This window comes from Antechinus flavipes, chromosome 4, assembly GCF_016432865.1.
Source record: "Antechinus flavipes isolate AdamAnt ecotype Samford, QLD, Australia chromosome 4, AdamAnt_v2, whole genome shotgun sequence".
NCBI classification, from domain to species: domain Eukaryota; kingdom Metazoa; phylum Chordata; class Mammalia; order Dasyuromorphia; family Dasyuridae; genus Antechinus; species Antechinus flavipes.
In genome coordinates, this window is record NC_067401.1 from 316,156,848 (window position 1) to 316,178,650 (window position 21,803).

At 33.9% G+C, this 21,803-nt stretch overlaps 1 long non-coding RNA gene across 1 annotated transcript in view; it reads left to right on the plus strand.

The window, feature by feature from the left end:
• Window positions 1-11,319: 11,319 nt before the first annotated feature.
• LOC127562218 (uncharacterized) overlaps window positions 11,320-21,803 on the plus strand; it is a 77,905-nt gene continuing 67,421 nt past the window's right edge. Inside the window, exon 1 of the long non-coding RNA XR_007953636.1 lies at window positions 11,320-11,439. This is a non-coding gene — a long non-coding RNA (uncharacterized LOC127562218). The remainder of the gene's footprint in view (window positions 11,440-21,803) is intronic.

The following is a 21,803-nucleotide window of genomic DNA, read 5'->3' on the forward strand; positions in this document are numbered from 1 at the left end:
CTTGAAAATGGGGACTCTCTTATACTTCTTTTTGTATCCATGGTGCTTAGCATAGTGCCTGACATAAAGTAGGTGCTTAATAAATGCTTATATAGAGAAAAGTTGATTCAAATCAAATAGTTGCCTTTTAAAAATCCTGCCAAATTGGGGCATATTCTCCTTGACAGCCTTAATCCTTGGGAAAACAGGCTCACACTTAACAGTGCTAATAACAAAACATAATCCCACAAAGTTCATCAATTCTCTTCTAAACTAATAAGACACAGTGGCTCATGACTGCCAAGTTTATCCACTGATGGACTAGTTCAAGCATATCATTTGGTAACGCAATTGAACTGGCTTCTTTCCAGGATCAGTTTTATGTCAATTCACATCTGGGTTGGGTTATATGAGTAACTTTTCTGGACTGTGCTCTTATGTCTATAGCAAATTCTATTATGACTCCTACTGCTGTACCTTTTGTATCTCTTCAAACCCTTTTAAAGCTCAGAAGGTCATTCTGTCAGTAAAATCCACTCACCTAGCAAAAAAGAAGAATAAACAAAATGGAAACAGAAGAACAAAAATACCACAAGTTCAAGGACACTAGACAATCTGGTTGGGAGAAAAAGTAACTAGTATTAGCATCTACTATTTCTCTCTCTATTTAGAGAGGGGGTAATTTTTGTCTTGATTGCCAGAGGAGAGAGTTTTCATTTACATCTTTTGTATGAACAGTCAATTCTCATTCATTAGTCAATTAAAAGTATTTTTGTCATCATTCAGTAAGCCAAGAGGAAGCAGCCTCAGAATTCCTGCTAATATTCTAAAGTATGAATGGGAAAACAGGGCCACTCCCATTTTATTATTGCAGATTTTCAAAAACAATCCACATATGGGAATACAGTAGACATAGGAAACTGTGTGTGCTTTAAAGACTGATGCTCTCATTGGCCAATTCATCCGTTACATTTTAAAAAGTAGAATTTTTTTTTTTTTTTAGTTTTAAGCTTCTATACACATACTACTTTTAAATTGTTGCCTATTTTTTTTATTCCTCCAAACTGACAAGCTCCATAAAGTCAAAACAAATGAAAGCAAAGTGAAAATATTCAGTCAGTTTAATTATTATTTTGTCTCTTTGGCAGAAAGCCTCTAATATGAATACTTTAAAAAAGTGAAATGATGAAGTGTTTTACTGAATTTACCAGTCATAACTGGTCTAGTGGGGAGGCCCAAGCCTCAGACTCACAGCCATCACTTTTCATTTTGTCAGCCGCCAAACCCCAAACTTTCTCTCTTTCTTCCACAACTCTGACCTCCAAATATTTAGCTCTGTTAGACTTTTAACCAACAAGAGCTCTATCAGCATTCAACAAATAATAAATAAGAATCACGAGAATTGTATGCTATGTGGCAAAAACAAAAAAATCCTCACAGGTTCCTCCCTGAATGAAAATAAATGGAATAACTCCCATAAAATTTATATAGGCCACATCAGTTATACCTGGACCACAAGAAGACCTCAAGAATGTCCAGTAAGAAACACAGGAACCACATTAGAATAAACTTCCTCCTGAAGAGATTTCTCAGACCATGGAATCTTCACCAAGGGAAGTGGTGAGAAGCCCATCACCAAGATTATTGAAAATCAAAGTGGACAAATCATTAAAAAAAAATAGCAGCCATACATTGTAAAGGGAGAAGGAGGTCTTTTACATCTATAAATAAGAGTATGTATGACTTCTGGTACATTCCAACTTTATGTTTGACTCTCTATGGTGGTTTACCTCAATGCCAAGGTATCTAGAAAATCCTTATTTCTATATTTGGGCCTAGTTATGTGACTGGATGCAAGTCATATTACCTATCTGAGCTTTTTTCACTTCATCACTTCAAGCAATGAGAAGAAAAGAAAAGTTTTTGCCTTCAAAGAGTTTGCATCCTGTCTAAACAGAACAAAGCCTATTCTAGAATTGAGCCCATGACTTTGACTTCTTAAAAAAAACATGTTCTATCTACAAATATATCAAGTACTTTGTCAATGAAATAATTCTTTAATATGCATTTAGGGTATCAATAAAAACTTTAGTGATGATAAACTAGCCTTCTTGGTGTTATTATCAAATAATACTCCTCTAAACCCATGACTTTTAACAGAATAACCTTCATGTATAGTGATATCTTTCCTTACCTTTTAGCATCCTATACATCCTTCAAGAAAAAGGTCAGAAACCACCTTCTGAAAGAAGCTTTTTGTCACACCCTACATTGGTAGTGCCTTCCCTCTGTATATTTTTTATTACATCAAATTAAAAAAATGATTTTGTATAAGGAAAGCAAAAAACCTGGGGAAAATTTATAGACAATTTCTCAGATAAATGCTTACATCTTAAATATATAGAAAACTTTGTCAAATCTATAAGATTATGAATCATTCCTAATTGATAAATGATCAAAGAATATGAACAGGCAGAGTAGAGGGTCAGAACTCTGGAAAAGTATACTTGAAACAAGGAACTTTCAGCAGGGTGTTTACTCAGTGTGATTGATGAGATAATGGTTCTCTAGTTCACATATACTTAGCACTTGGTATGGTGATGTAATGGTTCTACAATCGGCACATTCTCTGTGTGTTGTAGTGATAGAATTGTACTAAGGTATTTAAGGGCTATGAGGACTGGAGACTTCAGAGAGACTAGACTGAGAGTGTGCTTGAGCTCAGTCTCAGACACCAGACTTCATAAAGATCCTCGAGAAAACTACAGGGCCAGAAGGCTACATCTTTCTGTACTATTTGCCCAATATATACATACCATTGTATGTATAAGCTTTATAGCTTTCCAATGCCTGTTGAATTCTAGGTAACAGACTTTCATTTTTTAGGTCTTTCTTCTATATTTGGACAGGTCAATCCTTTTTGAAAGATACATATTTCTTCTAGTAGTCTTCAAAATATTATGGAGATTTGGTACAACCAACTTTTTACCTAATGGTTATTTTTTAAAATTTTTCTAAATTATTTTTTTCATTAGTACTTATGCTTTCCCTCCTACTTCCCCACACATACATTCAGAAAAACAACAACAACAACAACAACAACAACAAAAACTATGACTAACAAATACTCTTAGTCAAGAAAAAAAATTCCTGCAATTGAAATGTCCAAATTGTATCCCTATATACTTAGTCTATTGTGTCTCTCAAAGGATATAAATATCTTTACTATCAGTCCTCTGAAATCCTAGCTGATTATTTTATTGATTAAAGTTCTTAAGTCTTTCAAAGTTGCTTGTCTTTATAATTTTTGATTCTGTTCATTTTACTGTATCTTCATTTTTTAAATTTTAATTTAACTTATTTTTATTAAATTTTGACTTCTGAGCTCTCTCTCTTCCTCTTCCCCAATCTTATACTAGAAAAGGTCAAAATTTGACACAGATGTGTGTGTGTGTGTGTGTGTGTGTGTGTGTGTGTGTATGTGAAACCATATAATGCATACTTTCATATATCAGTTGTTTCACTTAAGGAGAACAGTATTTTCCTTCACAGGTCATTTGTAGTTGATTTAAATATTTTTATTACTTAGAATAGCTTAATCATTCACAGTTATTCTTTGAACAATATTGCTGTTAATGTATACAGTGTTCTCTTGGCTTTGCTCATTTCATTATTTTAAGCAAGTTTTTCCTTTTTTTGCTAAAGTCAACTTTCTTGGCATTTATAGTACAGTAGTATTCCATCAAAATCCTATGCTGTAACTTTTTCAGCCATTTCCTGATTGATGGGTACCCCCTTATTTGTCACCACACAGAGAGTTGCTATAAATATTTTAGAACATATAGTTCTTTTCCTTTTTCCCCTCAAAATTTTGGGAAACATAGCTAATACTGGTATGGGAGAGTCAAAGGGCATATATAGTTTTTTTTAATTCTTTGGGCATAATTCCAGATTGTTCTCCAAAATGGTGGATCAAGTCATAGTTCCATCAACAATGAATTAGTGTCCCAATTTCTCTTTATCCTTTCCAACAGTTATCATTTTCCCCTACCATCATTTAAGCCAATCTATTAAATGTGAGATGATATCTCAGAGAGCTTTGATTTCTTCATTTGAAAACTGCCTTGTAGAAGACTGGAACTCTACATTGAGAACCATTATCTCATCAAGCACACGAGTAAACACCCTGCTGAAAGTATCCTTCTTTCAAGTATATTTTTCCAGAGTTCTGGCCGTCTATAGAAAGACAATGACCTTGGCCCAGGTCTAGGAAGAGGGGAAAAGTTTGAATTTGGGGGGGGGGGAATTGAAAATATCTTTTACTTATCCATTTTGTCAATACTAACATTTCACAAGTGTTATAATGTAAGAAGATGTAGAACACTACTGACTTCAAAGAACTAAAGATGCTAATCATATTAAGTGTAATATTTATATACATGGTTGAACATAAGTAGGCTGCAAAATGTAACCAGTGAGGAACTTCAAGACAAAATAGGATTGTCATCAAAAAATTGTATGATAAAAAAGAAAGATTGGCTAGTCATCTCATGAAAGACAATGGGTGTTCAACTAGAATGTTTCACTGATACCCTTGCAATATATGTTCTAATACAGTAGAAAAGTTTTGTCTAAATTTTGGCATATCACATGAAAAAATAAGATTATTGGAGTGATCTTCTCAATCTACAAGAACCTCAAATCCTTTCAGTGTTTGACAAGTGTGAGGCATTATATTTATCCATATTAAATTTCATCTTATTAATTTTGGCACAATATTTTAAACTGTTAAGATTTTTTTGGATACACATTTTATCATCTAGTTTTGTTCAACAGGACCAGACATAAGGTTATTTTTTGTTTTGTTTTTAAGTAATTTCAGTTGTATCACCTCTTCATGATCCCATTTGGGATTTTCTTGGTAAAGACACATAAGTGGCTTATTTCTTGCTCCAGCTCATTTTATATATGAAAAAGTGAGGCAAAGAGGGTAATTGGACTTTCCCAGATTCACACAGCTAGTGGGTATCTGAGGTCAGTTCTGAACTCAGAAAGTTGATTCTATCTAACTGTAGGTCTGACAATGTCTTCCAGACATTAACTAGTTCTCAATTTAACCACATTTATTGTCTTCTAGTCAATAGTTACTTATAATAATAGACATTCTTATCTCCTAGAATAGTACTATTTTGCTGATATCTAGGTAGGTTATAGCTACAGCATTACCTGGTCTTATGATCTCGTAAATGCCGATAAAAGGAAATTCAGTTTCTTTAATCATCTCAATGAATGGTTCTTATTCCTGCTTCCAAATGTCTCTCACCTGCCAAAATTCATTTGTACAGAGCTGTCTGCTTCCTTCCTATAGATTTTCCTTCCTAAAGAATCACATGCCTTGTGTGACCCTCAGTTTCTACAAAATCCACAAAATGATTGAGTTAGCAGACTTCTAAAGTGCCTTCTAACTCTATGATACTATTCCAAATGAGAAATATATCGTTTCTTGAATTTGCTGATAAACTATGCTTCTTTTAACTTTTAGTTTAACCTGAAGTTTTTGAACTTAAAAATATTTTTGATAATTGTATTTCAAAATATTTGGCTTCCTTTTTATTGTATGTATTTTTACTGTGATTTAAAAAAAATATTGTGAGAATGATTGAAACTATCAGAGGGATCCATAAAAAAGATTAAGAACCCCTACTCTAGTACCCTTAGACCATGATTTGACTAAGCTAATCCTTGATACATCAATCTCATAGAATATGTCTTCAAAAAAAAGATGTTGCTTTTTCCTATTCTGTTGACATTCATTGCTCATAATTCACTCATTTTTGTCTTCCTTTTGAAGTGGTGATTAGCATGGTAGGTGTGGGAATAGTTGAATCCCTTATCATTTATTTGCACAATTCAATTTAGCATATATGGTTCCCAGGTGTCTTATGTGTTCTTCATGTGGTCAGCAAGCTGAACAAGACTTGTATGTGGTTCTCTTGCAGCCTCACCCAGCATGGTGAATAGTTTACTGAGGTGCTTCTCATGTTGTTCACAAGATGTTTATGGAGTTTTGATGTGGCCTGAATATCACTGATGTGGTATACACAGGCCTTTAAGGAATTTCACATTTGTTTTTCTTCAAGGAGGGACTCACTTGGAGTTCCTTATACCACAGAGCTGGAGGATTTCTGCAGTTGTGCAACATTTAAGAGCATGACCCAGGCACATTTGGAAAACAAATAACAACCTAGCATCCTGTAGGATATATTGACAATGAGACTTTGTCCCTAGATGCTTCATTATGTGGCCACTGAATACTGCCTGTGAGACTTAGACCACCCAGTTACACATTGAAATACACATCAACTAGTTGTCAAATTCAGGTAAGGATATGTTATACTCAATAACCCAACTATGTGCCCTGTAATCTCCTCTCTCCCTGCTAACAGAAGGTATCCTTGCCTAGTCCAGATGAATTCAGGCACTCTATATTTTTGTGGGAAAGATGAGCTGAAACAAACATTAATATATTTGAAACATCTGGTCAAAACAGACCAGATTTAAAAGGGCCATTCTTTTCTTCATTGGTGAACTACTCGAAGGAACCTTATAAAGAAAACTACTATTGGAATGGAAAACATTAAGCAAAACCTATGTTATGTAATACTCTAATACCCTGAAGCAGAGGAAGGTGAGAGAATCAAGTTCCTATATGCCTAGAGTATTTTCCTTAGTTATTTTAGAATGTTTATTCAATTGGTTTTAACCACTTCATTAGGAATCCCCTTCATCTACTTAATATAGTGAACACAGGATAGTCTTAGTGGTTTTGAGAGAAATGGTATTATTGGATGATGTGCTACTCACCAAACTTCCAGAAAAAGAGTCACAGAGACAGAGACAGAGGCACAGAAAAGAGATGAAGATAAGAGAGAAAGATACATTGGGATCATCCATAATTTCAAAGATAGAAGATGAGAGATGCCCATCAAAGAGGAATGGTTGAAGAAGTTGTATATGGTTGTGATAGAATACTATTGTACTTTAAGAAATGATTAAGTGGATTTTAGAAAAACTTGGAAAGACTTACATGAACTAATACTGAGTGAAGTGAGCAGAAGCCTGAGGACATTATATGTAGTAGTAGCAACATTGTGCCTTGATCAACTATAATACTTAGCTTTTCTCATCAATACAATGGTTCAGGACAATTTCAAAAGACTCATGATAGAAAAATGCCAATTACATCCAGAAAGAGAACTATATAGTCTAAATACAGATTGAAGCATGCTATTTTCACTTTTTTGGGAGGAGGTTTGTTTTTTTTTTTTAATAGTTTTTCACTTTTGTTCTATTTCTTATCTCACAATATAATTATTATGGAAATATGTTTGACATGACTGCACATGGATAACCTATATTGGATTTCTAGCTGTCTTGGGGAGGGGAAGAGGAGAGGAAAGAGAGTGGAAAGATGGAAATCTTATTTTAAAAAGAATATTAAAAACTATCTTTACATGTAATTAGAAAAAATAAAGTATTATTTACAAAAATAAATATCCAGTATGTGCTAATAGTAGAGATACAATAACTTCTCAGTGATGCATCTTGTCCATGGCATCATTGCTTCAGAGATATAGTATGATCATAGTATGTTATAGTTTCCTTCCTGGAAAGGATATGCTTGGCAAAAATTGCAATTTCTCATATAATGAGCAAATAGACAGTATGCCAAACTTGTGAAAAAGTTGGCACAGGTAGTTCCAAGTCAAATGTATACTCTCTGCCACTGTTCTTCAACAAATGACCTAGTAAGATTAAATCTTTATATTATCAAAATAAAACTTTCCAAACTATTTGACATACCCTACAGTTGAACTCCTCTTTCTCCCAGAGCATCGATCATTTCCCTCTGAATCCAACAGGACTCAGTTAATAAACTAATCTTATCTAAACCCACTCCAGAAATTGGCTTAATAGTATCATCATCCCCATCATCATCATCAATCATTATCATCAACTTCATATTACACCTTGAATCCAGCACTTTAACAAAGACCTTTCCTCATAGCAGGGTGTTGCCATAATGGAGAGGAAAATAATGAAGATATTAGTTTATTTTCTCTCTCTGACACTTGACAAATGATTCAAGTCATTTATCAATGTTACCTAGGTCAGGGTTTCTTAAAGTTTTTCCACTTGAAACCCTTTTTAGTGGGATACATTTTTATGGAACACTAGGTATATAAAATAGATCAACAATTCAAAAAAACATTTATAGATAATAAACCAAAATTTTACAACTCCCACATTCAGTTGTGACCCATGACTCATATAGGGTCACGAACCACAGTTTAAGAACCTGGACACTACACAACTCCCTTAAACTTCAAGTTGCAGAGAAGGCGACAAATTGCATTGGTAGAATTTACTCAACTGGGAGTTCCATGTCTTTTTAAAATCACAGGTTTAACATCTATGCCTTTCTTAACAACCACTCTGTGAGTGCAAGGAGTATTATATACATTTACAAGTAAGGAAAGGTAGGTATAGAAGATTAAGTGAAAGTCTAAAATTTCAAAATTATTAAAAAAAGTAGATCTGGGGCTTGCATTTAGGTCTTCTGACTTCTAATGAAAATCATTTTTCATAAATATACTACACTAAAAATGTGTAAACTTACAAACATATCAGAGTGCTTTGCCTTTGAGCATAGGAATTCTCAATTTAACTTAGATGTTCCCTATTTTGGAAGAAACTTGAAGAGCTTTGGATGGGTCTAGAAAATTATTCCATTTCCAAGACAATCTTGTAATCTACAGGCAAGCCCCAGATTATTATCCATAATCAGAATATATAGTCAGAAGAAGTACATACAAGTCTTTAGGCTTAGATCAGCCTTGTCCTTTGTAAGTAGGCCAGAAAACAGACTATATTCTATAAGAGAAGGCTAAGGCATTACTCTCTTGTGGTTTTCCTGGCCATCTGTAACCAACAAAATATATAAACAAAGTATAACCAGTAGTAGTATAGTAGTAGGAATAGACAGTATATGATAACCAACACCAGGAAGAACTAGGTTTGAATTATATCTCTAAAATAATTTAGTTGTATGATTTTGATAGGACTGGTCCTAAATTTTTTCATCTGCAAAATGAGGGGACTGAAGTAAATTATGTCTGAAGTTCTAGACAATTCAGCATCTTTATTACCCATATATTATCAAAATTTGTTTATCTTATATTGCTTTGTATCTTGTATCTTTAAAAACAACAACTAAGCAAAAATAGACTTTGAGTTCATCAGTGACTGAAAGAACTTCTTAAAACAAAAACAAAAATAAACCCGACAATTGAGAGAGTGCCTATTTGAAATACTGAAAATGATTTTCCATACATAGTTCTAATTTAATAACAATTGTTCTCAATGAAATTATTATTATCAAACATATTTATTTCCAAAATCTTACTTTACAAGGCATGAATCTATGCTTTATAAGAGTTTATTTGACTAATAATATCTGCAATTAAGTGGTTGGAATATATTTCCCTAGCTTCCCCTCTTGTATATTTTTGGGCACCGATAGTCTTGGAGAATTGACTTATCCATAGGTACTCGGTAAATGTAAATGCTCATTAAATAAGAGATTATTTTATCTCTATAGGCTAGTTGCTGAGAAATTAATGATTGAGTTTATAATGTTACTATCTCTCTTAAAGAAAAATCCTTTTCCATAAGAAGTAGCTAATGATGAAAATAGCTTAAAAAGGGATTTGTATAAAGACATTTATACTAATTCTTAAAGAACATAGGATATTGCCATTGTTATAGATGAAAATTTTAATAAGTGATACAGAGAGAAAAGGAACTTTGTTTTAATATTCATTCCTCACATGTACACACAAAGAAACATAGCTTTCAAATGGAACTTCGGGCAGTTTTGAAAAAAATAGAGATATGTGGTAGAGATTTGAGGACTTGTATCTCTTTCTCAAATAAGTGGAAGTGATGCTTCACTTCCTGTATGAGGATAATTTAATGTAATAAAAGACAGAGAAAGATTTTTTATTTATTAAAAACTAGAAAAATAGTTCTGTAAAAAAAAATGTAGTTCAGGTCAACAAGATGATTTTAGAGAGGCTTGGAGAGATTTATATGAACTGATACTAAGTTAAATGAGCAGAACCAGGAGATCATTATACATGGCAACAAGATTATACAATGATCAATTCTGATGGGTGACTCTTTCCAAAAGTGAAATGATTGGGGCTAGTTCCAATAATCTTGTGATGAAAAGAGCCATCTATACTCAGTGATAGGACTGTGAGTACTGAATGTGGATCACAACACAGAATTTTTATTTTATTTGTTGTTTGCTTGCATTTTGTTTTCTTTCTCATTTTTTTTCTTTTTGATCTGATTTTTTTCTTGTGCAGCAAGATAATTGTATAAATATGTATACATATATTGGATTTAACATATATTTTAACATATTTAGCATGTATTAGATTACCTCCCCAGAGAGTGGGGAGAAAGGGGAAAATTTGGAATACAAGGCTTTACCAGGGTCAATATTGAAATATTAAATGCTTTAATTAAAAAAAAAAGAAAAAAATGTAGTTCAAAGGACATTTAAGTAACAGAAAAGCCCTCAGGAAGTTTTCCTGAGAAAAAAGCTGGAAATCATGATGTTATATCACCTAATTTGCATGCATTTTTTAAAAAGAGGATAAAACTAAGAAAATGAAAAAAACATATAAATTTTTAAAGACTGAAGAACTGATTCATAAAGGACTATTGATTTGATAAAAGAAATTTGGGGAACTCATTTTGTAAGGAAAAGGTGAATCACTGAGAGATGACTCATTTAAGCTATTTAAAAGTCTGTTGTTATTTGTCCTACCTGATGAAGAGGACCAAAATGGCAGCATAATGTTTAGGTCAATGTATATTATGTGGTAGAGTGGCTAATCAAACCAGTATAAGTTTAGAAGGCTCTATTATAGATCAGTCCAAATGACCATTTAAGAGGAAGATATCTCTAAATTTGCAAATCTCATGTCTTTTGAGCTATTACAATTCTGCTTTGCTTTCTTTGATGTCGACACTAGATGATCCTGTGTCAGTATCTCCTATGCCTCATCCAAAATATCAAAATTCTTTAGAGAGATCTTGAACGTGTCTATATATTGTTTCTTTGACCACAAGGTGAGTGTACCTGCCTTGTATGAGTTCTCCTTAAATTAGTCTTTTAGGTGAACATAAGTTTAGCATTAAAATATCAAGTCTCTCCCAATGGAATTGTGTTTCCAGCAATAAAATTTGAATATTTGACAGGTCAGATGCAGAAAAGACTTCAGTGTCCTGCACCTTATCTTGCTAGGTGATCTTCAGGATCTTCCCAAGACAGTAGGAGAAAAGGAGAGGAACCTGTGAGCAGATGAACACACTTCAATGGAGTAGGTAGGTCTTAAAAACCTTTCCATGGAACTGAGCTACTGTATATATAAGTAGTTAGCTGAAAGAAGGCTTCAAGGGTGATTCCTAATTTGTAGGCAAACGAATTAATTTAATTGTCAAGTATAAGAAAATGGTGAAAGTTTTTATAAGAATTTGTTTCTGTCTGCTGCCCTTTTTGGCATGAGAAGGAAAAGCAGTGGGGTCTTGGCAACTGCTTTGAATTCCTGGTTGCTGGAAATATTTTGGTTGCTTTGATGTCCTGTTATCTTGGAGTTGGGATTTTGTGAACTCTAGTATCATTTGGCAGTGAAGCATTTGCATGATTCTTTGTAGCCCTAATACTTCATTTGGTGAGATTTGCAGTTTTCTGACTTAAAGATTTTAAAAGCTAATGCTTTCTAAACTTCTTTTTAATAGTGACATAATTTTTAAAAGCTGGTTAAGGATATGTTTGAGTAGAAAGAAGACTTAACTAATTAAATTAAAGAATAGTGAGAACCAATAATGTAGCAGTGGCCAGAGAAGCAATTTTATGTGGTGCAGAAGTCCTAAAATAAAAAATAGCATTTAAGCCAATAGTCCAGAACTGTGAGTTATCCTAAAGACATGTTGGCTCCCTTTATGCATTTCCTTGTTAGGTTCCTAAAAGGGTGTGCCTGCTTTTTACCATACCTATTTCATTCATTGATTGAAAAGTATGATTTAAGCATAGACAGAAAATGTATTGGATGGTCACTTACAAACCACAGTAATGAGGAGGAAAAGTGTATTTCCTCTCAATAGTGTTATCATAAGGATATTCAGAGTTTAATGTTACCATATGGTGGTGATCTATCTCTGGAAAATTTTTAATCTGTACGGGTAGCTGTTGTTGGTCCTTCATATTCAAAAAGCATCAATGACATAGAACAGGTTAAAAGATCAAGCCCAACTTATATCCCAAAGAGATCTTAAAGAAGGGAAAGGGACCCATATGCACAAAAATGTTTGTGGAGTCCTTTTTGTAGTGAAGGAAATTGAATGTATACCTATCAATTGGAGAATAGCTAAATAAATTGTGGTAAATGAATGTCTTAGGATATTATTGTTCTGTAAGAAACGACTAGCAGGATAATTTCAGAGAGGTCTGGAGAGACTTACATGAACTGATGTTAATTGAAATGAGCAAAACCAGGAGACCATTATACATTTCAACAACAATACTATATAATGATCAATTCTGATGGACATGGCCATCTTCAACAATTAGATGAACCAAATCTGTTCCAATAGAGAAGTAATGAACAGACTCATAGGAAATGAGTGTGGACCACAACATAGCATTTCCACTCTTTCTGTTTGCTTACATTTTTGTTTTCCTTCTCAGGTTTTTTTACCTTCTTTCTAGATCCAATTTTTCTTGTGCAGCAAGATAACTGTATAAAAATGTGTACATATATATGTGTGTGTGTGTGTGTGTGTGTGTGTGTGTGTGTATGCACACACACACACATATATATAATTTAATATATACTTTAACATATTTAACATGTATTGGACTACCTACCATCTAGGAGAGGAGGTGGGGGGAAGGAGGGGAAAAGTTTGATTGAGGGTTTTGCAAGGGTCGATGTTGAAAAATTACTCATGCATATGTTTTGTAAATAAAAAGCTATAATAATAATAATAATAACAATAAATAAAGATCAAGCCCAAGAAAAGAGAAGTATAGGATTTTGACACATTGAGATAATAGTCATGAAACCCCATGAATGGCATTGTGGAATTTGTTTATAATTCATCTTATCTATTTTGGCCTTACTTTATGCCTCTTATTTGTATTGTAGTTAACTTTTTTGTCAATTAAAATTAGGTTGTTGCATCCAGCAAACATTCCAACAAGCTAGTAATTTTTTTGAAAATTTGCTATTATTATAAAAGAAAGAAAATAAAAAGAACCGAGTACCATTATCATTTCTTCTATTTATCTCCTGTGTGACTCTGGCTAAGTCATGTCTTCTTTCTGGCCTGAGTTTCTTCATGAAGGAGTTGAACTAAGAGTTTTCCAAGTTCTAAATTCAGGTATTGTAATGGGCTAGAACTCTGGAGAAATATACTTGAGGCAAAGATTCTTACAAGGTGTGAACTCAGTGGGATTGATAAGACAATGATTATCTAGTTTAGCATGGTTAATTAATAGTCCTCTAGTACAGTATGATTGATTTAATCTTACAACAAAAAATGGTTCCCTAGTGATATAAAGATTGGCTTATACTCATATGATGAGTTGATTTAATTGTAATATAGTATATAAACTGGAGACAAACTCAGCCACGAAAGAGAAGATGTCCAGCCTCATGGTGGCCTTCATCACTTCTTCACTAAGACCAAGAAATCAATCTGGTCCCAAATCCTACAGAGAGCTAATCTGGACACTATATTTTAATCCACCCTGGTGGAGGGCTCTAGAAAACAATGGTACATTTTGATACCCCAACTTGGGGGCTCTACATTACATTTAGATGTGCAGACTGCTGACTGGCTGACTGACTGAGACTGCTGATGCAGACTGGGAGACTAAAGGAGATAATAAAGACTTGGAGCTTTATCCCTGACTATTCTCATGGTGATTATTCTGGTGAAACCAAGGCTGGTCTCAAGACCTCTAGAAAGCTAGCCCAAACATTATAAGGTGTAAAGATATAAATCCTAAGGATCAAAACACATTTAATTTAGTTATACTCTGAGACACCATAAAAGACAAAAGGGCAGGTCTTAGAGGCATTAGAACAAAGAATGTTATTATATTTGACTGATTATTTATCAAACAAAAAATCTCTCCTTTTGGGAGGTCTTTAATTATTCTTATTTCTTTTGTTGGAAAGTCTTTCAGTGAATAATTTTCAGTGTTCATTCTCCTATTGATAAATTATCCAAGAATATGAACAGATAATTTTCAAATGAAGAAATTGAAACCATTTCTAGTCATATGAAAAGGTGCTCTAAATTACTGTTGATCAGAGAAATACAAATTAAGGCAACTCTGAGGTACCACTACATACCTCTCAGATTGGCTAAGATGATAGGAAAAGATAATGATGAATGTTGGAGGGGAAGTGGGAAAACTGGGACACTAATACATTGTTGGTGGAATTGTGAATGGATTCAACCAGAACAAGTAAGTAAATGTGTGTGTACACACACACACACACACACACACACACACATACATATGTTGACATATATATACATATATATATGAGGTTCCTTGTAGTAAAAGAGCTATAAGGTCATATTTTGTTCAGCTAAGTCAAATACTTTTTTTATAATCAATAGACAGGACAATTTGACCTTGTATTATCTACATCCTTAATTTAAATTCATTTAAATGCAATTTGCATAAAGACATGGATCATTGCTAAAGAATATTTCTTTATCTATATTTACATTGATATAACTATATTTACATATATCTATAACCCTATGTATCTTTAGATCATGAATTTATTTACTCTATGTCACCGAGAGAATACTTATAGGATAAGTATGAAGCAAGCTTAAGCAAGTCTTGAAAAACATCCTACATGTCTACATATGTGTATATTTTGGCCTATTTCAAAACAACAAATAAATATATATATTTAATTCCAATTGGGTAGAATTGGAGAATCAAATAGTTTGCATTTTCACACACATACCATAATATAACTGTTGGAAAAACTTCAACCAAAGAAACCAAATTCTGTGCAATTAGCTAGGCCGGTGTTGTTAGAACACCATCAATAAGTTGCTTAATGTCTGGGGTCCTTCATTTTCTCAACTATAAAAAAGAGAAAGAAAGCATCACTTATTTCACAGTGGGATGAAGATTATATTGTAGCATCCAAGAAGTGGATGGTTCTTGAACTTCTTAGAGGTTTGGAGATAGACCAATGTAAAAGTAATATAATCTAGAAGTCAGCAGTCATATAACACAGCAGATGGAATATTAGGTCTGAACTCAGAAAGACTCATTTTATTGAGTTGCCTCAGATACTTGCTAGTTGTGTGACCTTGAGAAAATTACTTAATCCTGTTTGCCTCAATTCTCATCTGTAAAAAGAACTGGCGAAGAAAATGCAAACTACTCTAGCAACTTTACTAAGAAAATCTCAAATGGGTTCACAAAGAATCAGAAATGACTAAAACAACTGAAGAATAACAACAAATAATCTGGGGATTAATAAACAAATTTTATTTCACAGTAATGTCAATGATCCCAAGGGTATATCTGGCATAAAAATGGAAAGGGAAACATAAACAAAAGATAAAGGTAGAAAATTTGGGGGACAATTTTAACATTCTTTTTTATATCCTTGCTGGACTGGATCAAGGATGTTTTTTAAAGGAGATTCATTCTGAAAATGTCACACTGTGAGACACTGAATAACAGTAGACATGGGAGCTGAAAGAGGAGAAATGCTAAAGATTAAAAAATTATAGATTTTTAAAATAGAAAAATATATGTTCAAGAGAACATCATTACCTGTTTTTCCATTTTTACAAAATTTTTATGAGGAACAATATCGATGTCATCTCACCCACATACTATCTCCCAGTATAATTAGATATTTACATATCTAGATAATTAGAATATAAAACCCTATTAAGCTTATTAATGTTATGTAAAAGTATTTAATTGGGCAGAATGAAATGCTGTCTTACAGCCTATTTTATAGCATCTTTCTATCAAGATAATTCAGGATTCTTTGGAAGATGTAACCACAGGAATAAGTCTTTTCAATGACCCTTCAAAGTGAACACTGGTTGAGGAATAAAACAAAGAGGAATATGGTTACCAAAGGCATTTGCCTCTGTGATGCAAGCAATCCAGTTCAAAGTCTAGATTGAAGAGAGGGGGTCCTTTAATATGGTGAGGCTCACTATATAAAGATCTTTCAATCTGTTGATTTTTGAACTTGGGTTTTGGCTTGAGGAGTCATTTGTTTTTAGTGTTTTGACAACTATTTCAATATAATTGGTTCCTCTGTGCTTTTGTTTTGTGGATTTAAAATCATTATTCTGAGAAAGTTCACCAAGTTGCCAAAGAAAGATATAACAGTGAAAAAAGTTAAAAATTCATGCTCTTGATGTTTCTTTTTGTGGATTCCATTGTAATGACTTCCTCAGTCTCCAGAATATTGCAAAGCCTGCAAGAGATCTTTTAAGATCTTTAATCACTCAAAGGATCTTGTATATACATGTAAAAAAAGATAAAGTGAATTAAAAAAAACATCTATTAACTGGACATGCACATTAGCATGCATTTGAATGTTTACCCTTGAAAAATTTTCCAAATATACACACACATCTACATGCATATATCACAATGCACATAAATGTGCGTGCATGCATGTCCAGAAATATGTGCAGGCTTATATACCCAGGACAGATAATGTAGATGAACAATTAGCTGAGTTCAGTTGAAAAGAGGATTTAATTTGAGAAATTGCAAAGCTTTTTTACTGATCCAAGCTTACTATGAGGCTGTCTTTATATTTCTAACATTGTTGTATGACAGTAAGATATGCAATACCATTGATGAGTATCTAGAGAAAACAATAATAGACATATTATTAATGTATGCAAGGTGCAACATGTAACCAACAAAGAACTAAAAGGGAAATAAATAAATAAAAAGGGTAATCGATATCAAACAATGGAATAATAGAAAGAAAGGATGGATTGATCATGTAAGAAGAGTGAGGGATGACAGATAAATAGCCCCAGTGCTCCACTGATTCTTTCAACAATGTTAAGAAAAATGGAATCTTCCACCATGTGGGAGAAACTATTGGTAATGAACTTAGAGGAGAATATGGACAAGGATAGATGGGGATGAGGAATGTACAGAGGCATTAAGAATTGCATCATTGGAAGGAATTATCAAACTGATGAGTTGGTATATCCATGTGATAATTTGATTATGGAATTACATCAATGGCCTCTAAAAAAAATTCCATTGTTCTGTTATGAAGCTTCTATAGAAGGCAGAAAGGAGATTTGGAAAAATACTCTTCATATTAATGGAGAGAGAACTAAAGGATCAACAATGAATGTGACTAGCTCCTTGTGACAAAGAGTGAGAGAGTGTACAGATTCAAAGAAGCTTAATTAACTCTAAATAAATAATAGGCCTATTAAGGACTAATGATCAGGTGATACTACTTTATGCCTACATTAATCTTCCCACTATCTTCTATCTCTAAAAATTAATTATATCTATCATTAGAACTTTACACTTAAACAGAATTTCAGGTTCAACATACTCAAATGATCATCTTTCCTAATAAATATACTCTTCATCTGAGCTTGATTCAATTGAGAGCAACACTATTTTCTCAGTCACCCAAGTTCCTAACTTTAGAATCATCTTTAATCTTTTCTCTTCCTTATCTCTATATTGAATCACTTGCTAATTATCAATAATTCTATGAATTCCCTATAGACATTTTTTTTTCTCAGATAGCTATCACATAAATTTAGCCTCTCATCTTTTCTTTCATCTGGATTATAATAGGCTTTAGTTGATATTTATATGTTAAGGTTTTCAAGACATATTATATATCTTACTTCATTTAATTTTGACAACAATGCTGGTAAGTCCTAGAAGTATTATCATCCATTTCACATGTGGAGACACTGAGTTTCAAAGGACTTGCTCTTGTTCACACAGCTACTAAGTATGGAGGCTTAGAGTCAAATTCAGTCTTTGTGGATTCCAAATCCAACTTTCTTTCTTCTATTCCATGCTAGCTTCCAATTTGGACTCCTTATTTGCCTTTCCTCCCCATTTCAATTTGTCTTTCATATCCTTGTCCAGAAACAATCACCCTAAGGCCCAAATCCATCTGAGAATGACACCTCCTTGCTCAAAAACATTCCCTATTGTCTCTAGGGAAAAAAACAAACAAAAACAAACAAAAAATACAAAATACAAAAATACCAACTCTTCATTAGGATCCTCCACAGTCTGGTTTCTACTTTGATATGCAGATTTTAACCTTCCCACACCCTGTGATCCAGTCAAGCTAACTATTTCTCTAGTTCAACTTTCTATCTTTACCTCGGTGATTTCCTCAAACTGTACCCAAGACCTAGAATATACCCCCTATTCTACTTGGTCTATTTCTGGAATATACTTCTGCCTCTCCTCCCTCTCTCTTTCATTCTATCTTTAAATTTTTATCTTTCATGAAAGTGCTGCTTTTGTTTTTGTTTGTTTGTTAGTTACTGTTGCTTGTCCTTGTTCTTGTAAACAACCATGACATTAGGGAGGTAATGCCATGACAGGCAAGTGAATTGGTTTGGAATGAGGAAGGTCAAAGTCATTAGTCTTATTTTCTCCTCCAGAGCATCTGGATTTAGAGATCACATATAGACCAGGATGACCAGAGATGACTTTTCATCATGGCAGACCTTGGCCTTTTAAAGCTAAGGTCTTTTACAGGTCTCAGTTTAATTGAGGCAGCCAGCCACTTTCTATGATTTATCATCAACACTGCCACTACCACTACTGATGAGATCAGATTCAGGGAATCAAAATGATGAAATTAGGGTTCCTGGTGGTCAGGGAGTTAAATGATGAGATTAGTGACAGGTTCAGGGTTCAGGGAACCAAATGAAGAGATTTGGCTCCCCTGAATCCCTTTAGGATTTGGCACAAAGTAAGAAGTTGTGGGAACTCCCTTCTGGTGGCACAGAGGTCCTTCATAAAGGAATTTATGAACCCCAAAAGTTAGACCAACAAAAAGAAGTTTATTATTGGCATTGAGAAGATGGCCATTGCTATGCATGAATAGAAAGACTGAATTCCTTAGTGTCAAGGTCCTGGCAGAGAAGTAAAGTTTGTAGCAGGGAGATCCCCAACAGAGAGGTATAAAGTCTTGTTAGGGAAATAGATGAGGATAAAGAGAGGGTAATGCTAAAAGAGAATATCCTTCCAGCTGGCAGAAGTTTGCTGCTATGTTATACCAGGGATGGTATATTAGGTCCTTTGCAAGGGCTGAGGCCCAACTTGGCTCTTTTTATCTACAGGCTGGGGGCAGTTCTTGATGGGACTGGGTAGAGCTTGAGCTGAATTAAATAGAAAATCTTAGAATTGAATGGGTGTCTCTTCAATTCAATAGGGTTGGAATTCTCCAGCTCAGGATTCAAATAGCCCCACCTAGATAAACTATTTTATCTGATTCCCTGGGGCAGTCTCTCACAGAGGCAGGGTTCAAGGAGAACCTCTCCTTCAACAAGATTCAAGCCTCATGGCTTAATCCCAAAGTCAGAAAGAGAGAAAAAGAGTTTCAGGGCTCCCCTCCTCACTACCAAGTTATTAGTGTGGATTTCTCTCCTTATATTATCTTGTAAAAAAACAAGTTGAATCAACCCAGAAAAATATAGGCTTCTTGAAACTACAAATTGTTTCATTGTTTTCTTTGTATGCTCAACATTAAGGTAAATAGCTCACAATAATTAGTAGTAAATACTAATTAACACTTATTGAAGGGAATCTCTTTTTTAAAGATACTTTATTGCACATAGGTATAACTGGATTTGCAAAGTAAAAGACTAGTAAAACACTTATGTAAATATGCATACATATAGGTACCTTGCACAAATACTTTACTACCTTTCTACTTTGCAAGTCCACTAATAACAAAGCAAAAGCTGAGGCAGTGTGTAAATTAATATTAAGTCAAACCAACTAGACATTTTTATTTCATAGATCAAAGCTTCCTAAACTGTAAGTCATAATTCTCTATGAGGCTGTGTATCTGAATATAGGGTTCATGAAAAATTTGACAATAAAAGGTTTCAAAAATTCCTCCAAAATTTATGTAAAAATAAACAAGCACATCGCATTATTATCCAAATTTGCTAACTTTAATAAATAGTAAAATTATATATATATATATATATATATATGTAGAGAGAGAGAGATATCTCAAAGAATTATTTTAAAATAAATTTTTTTATGATTTCTTTATGTCTCCATTATGTAAATATTTGATTTGTGTACTAATTTTATATAACTATATACCTCGAAATGCATAAAGAAAATTTCATGAGAAAAGGGATTTTGAGTGGAAAAAAATTAAGAATCCCTTTTGTAGATGAATAATAATAAGTGTTTGAAATCTGAGGACCCCAGGAGACATTATGGACTCTCCTCTGATTACCTTTGTCAAAAACTAATCTGTGACTACTGGTTTCTTTGTTCCAGAGTAATTATACAAACTAAGATTTTTTTCATTACATAATCCTCTATATCTATGTGCATTTCACATAGTAGACATTTGAATGTAATCACTAAATTGAAGTGAATATTTTTTGGGGAAAATACACCAGCAACTCATTTGCTTCTACTTTCAGTATAACTAATACTAATTTATTAAGTGATAGAATATCATTTTGTCACAAATATTGGTAACTATATATCTTCCAGATAATCTTCACCTACATATGTAGGTATGTCTAAAATCAGCTTAAAGATTACTTGTGGAACTTTAAATGTAAGCTTTCCTGAACTGAGGCAGCCTTCAACAGCAGAAGGGGAAGTAGGGTCCAGTATGTCCTCATTTTCCACAGATGAAGGACTGTCTGGAAAATACTGTTTATGAAAACATTCCTCTGCTGATTGTCTGCATCCCCTGCAGGGTCAGGGGGAAGTAAGGAAGGGAGGGGGTAAAGGAGGGGGTAAAGGCACCCTCCTCTGAAGACCTGGGGGGTCAGTGTTGGGTAGGGGGGTTGGGGGAAATGGAAGGTGAATGAATCCCTTCTAGGCATTCCTTTGCTCAATCCTCAATAAGGCAACTATAACGTGGGAGGTAGAAAGGAATTTCATGGCGCCTGTTCTCTTTGGCAGTCCTGGCTCTGAAGATGCACAAATCCAGGGAGTGACAGAGAGCCATTTTTCCAGTCCAAGGCTAACTTGCGTTGCCATAGCAGTGTGGGAGGCTGGAAATGCAAGCCGCACTGTCTTGCACCTAACCAGAGGATAAACAGCCTCTTGCTTCCAGAGATAGCCGTCCTGAGCTCACCTTTTGGTCATCAAAAATGCATCTTGAAGCTTTCACTTGAAACTAAGGGAAGAAAATGATGGGTAAAAAGGCAAGTCTTCAAGATGGTACCTATGGTTAACAATCAAAGATGTAACTCCATCCTCATCTGTCAAAGCAACAAATACTTAACGTGAGTTTCAGGCCTTTGCCCATGCTGTCCTCCAGGCTTGGAAGTCACTCCCTCTTCATCACTACTTAGCATTTCAGGTTTCCTTCAAAGATAAGTAATGACAGGAATTGATATATATATATATACACATACATACACACACACATACACACACACACACACAC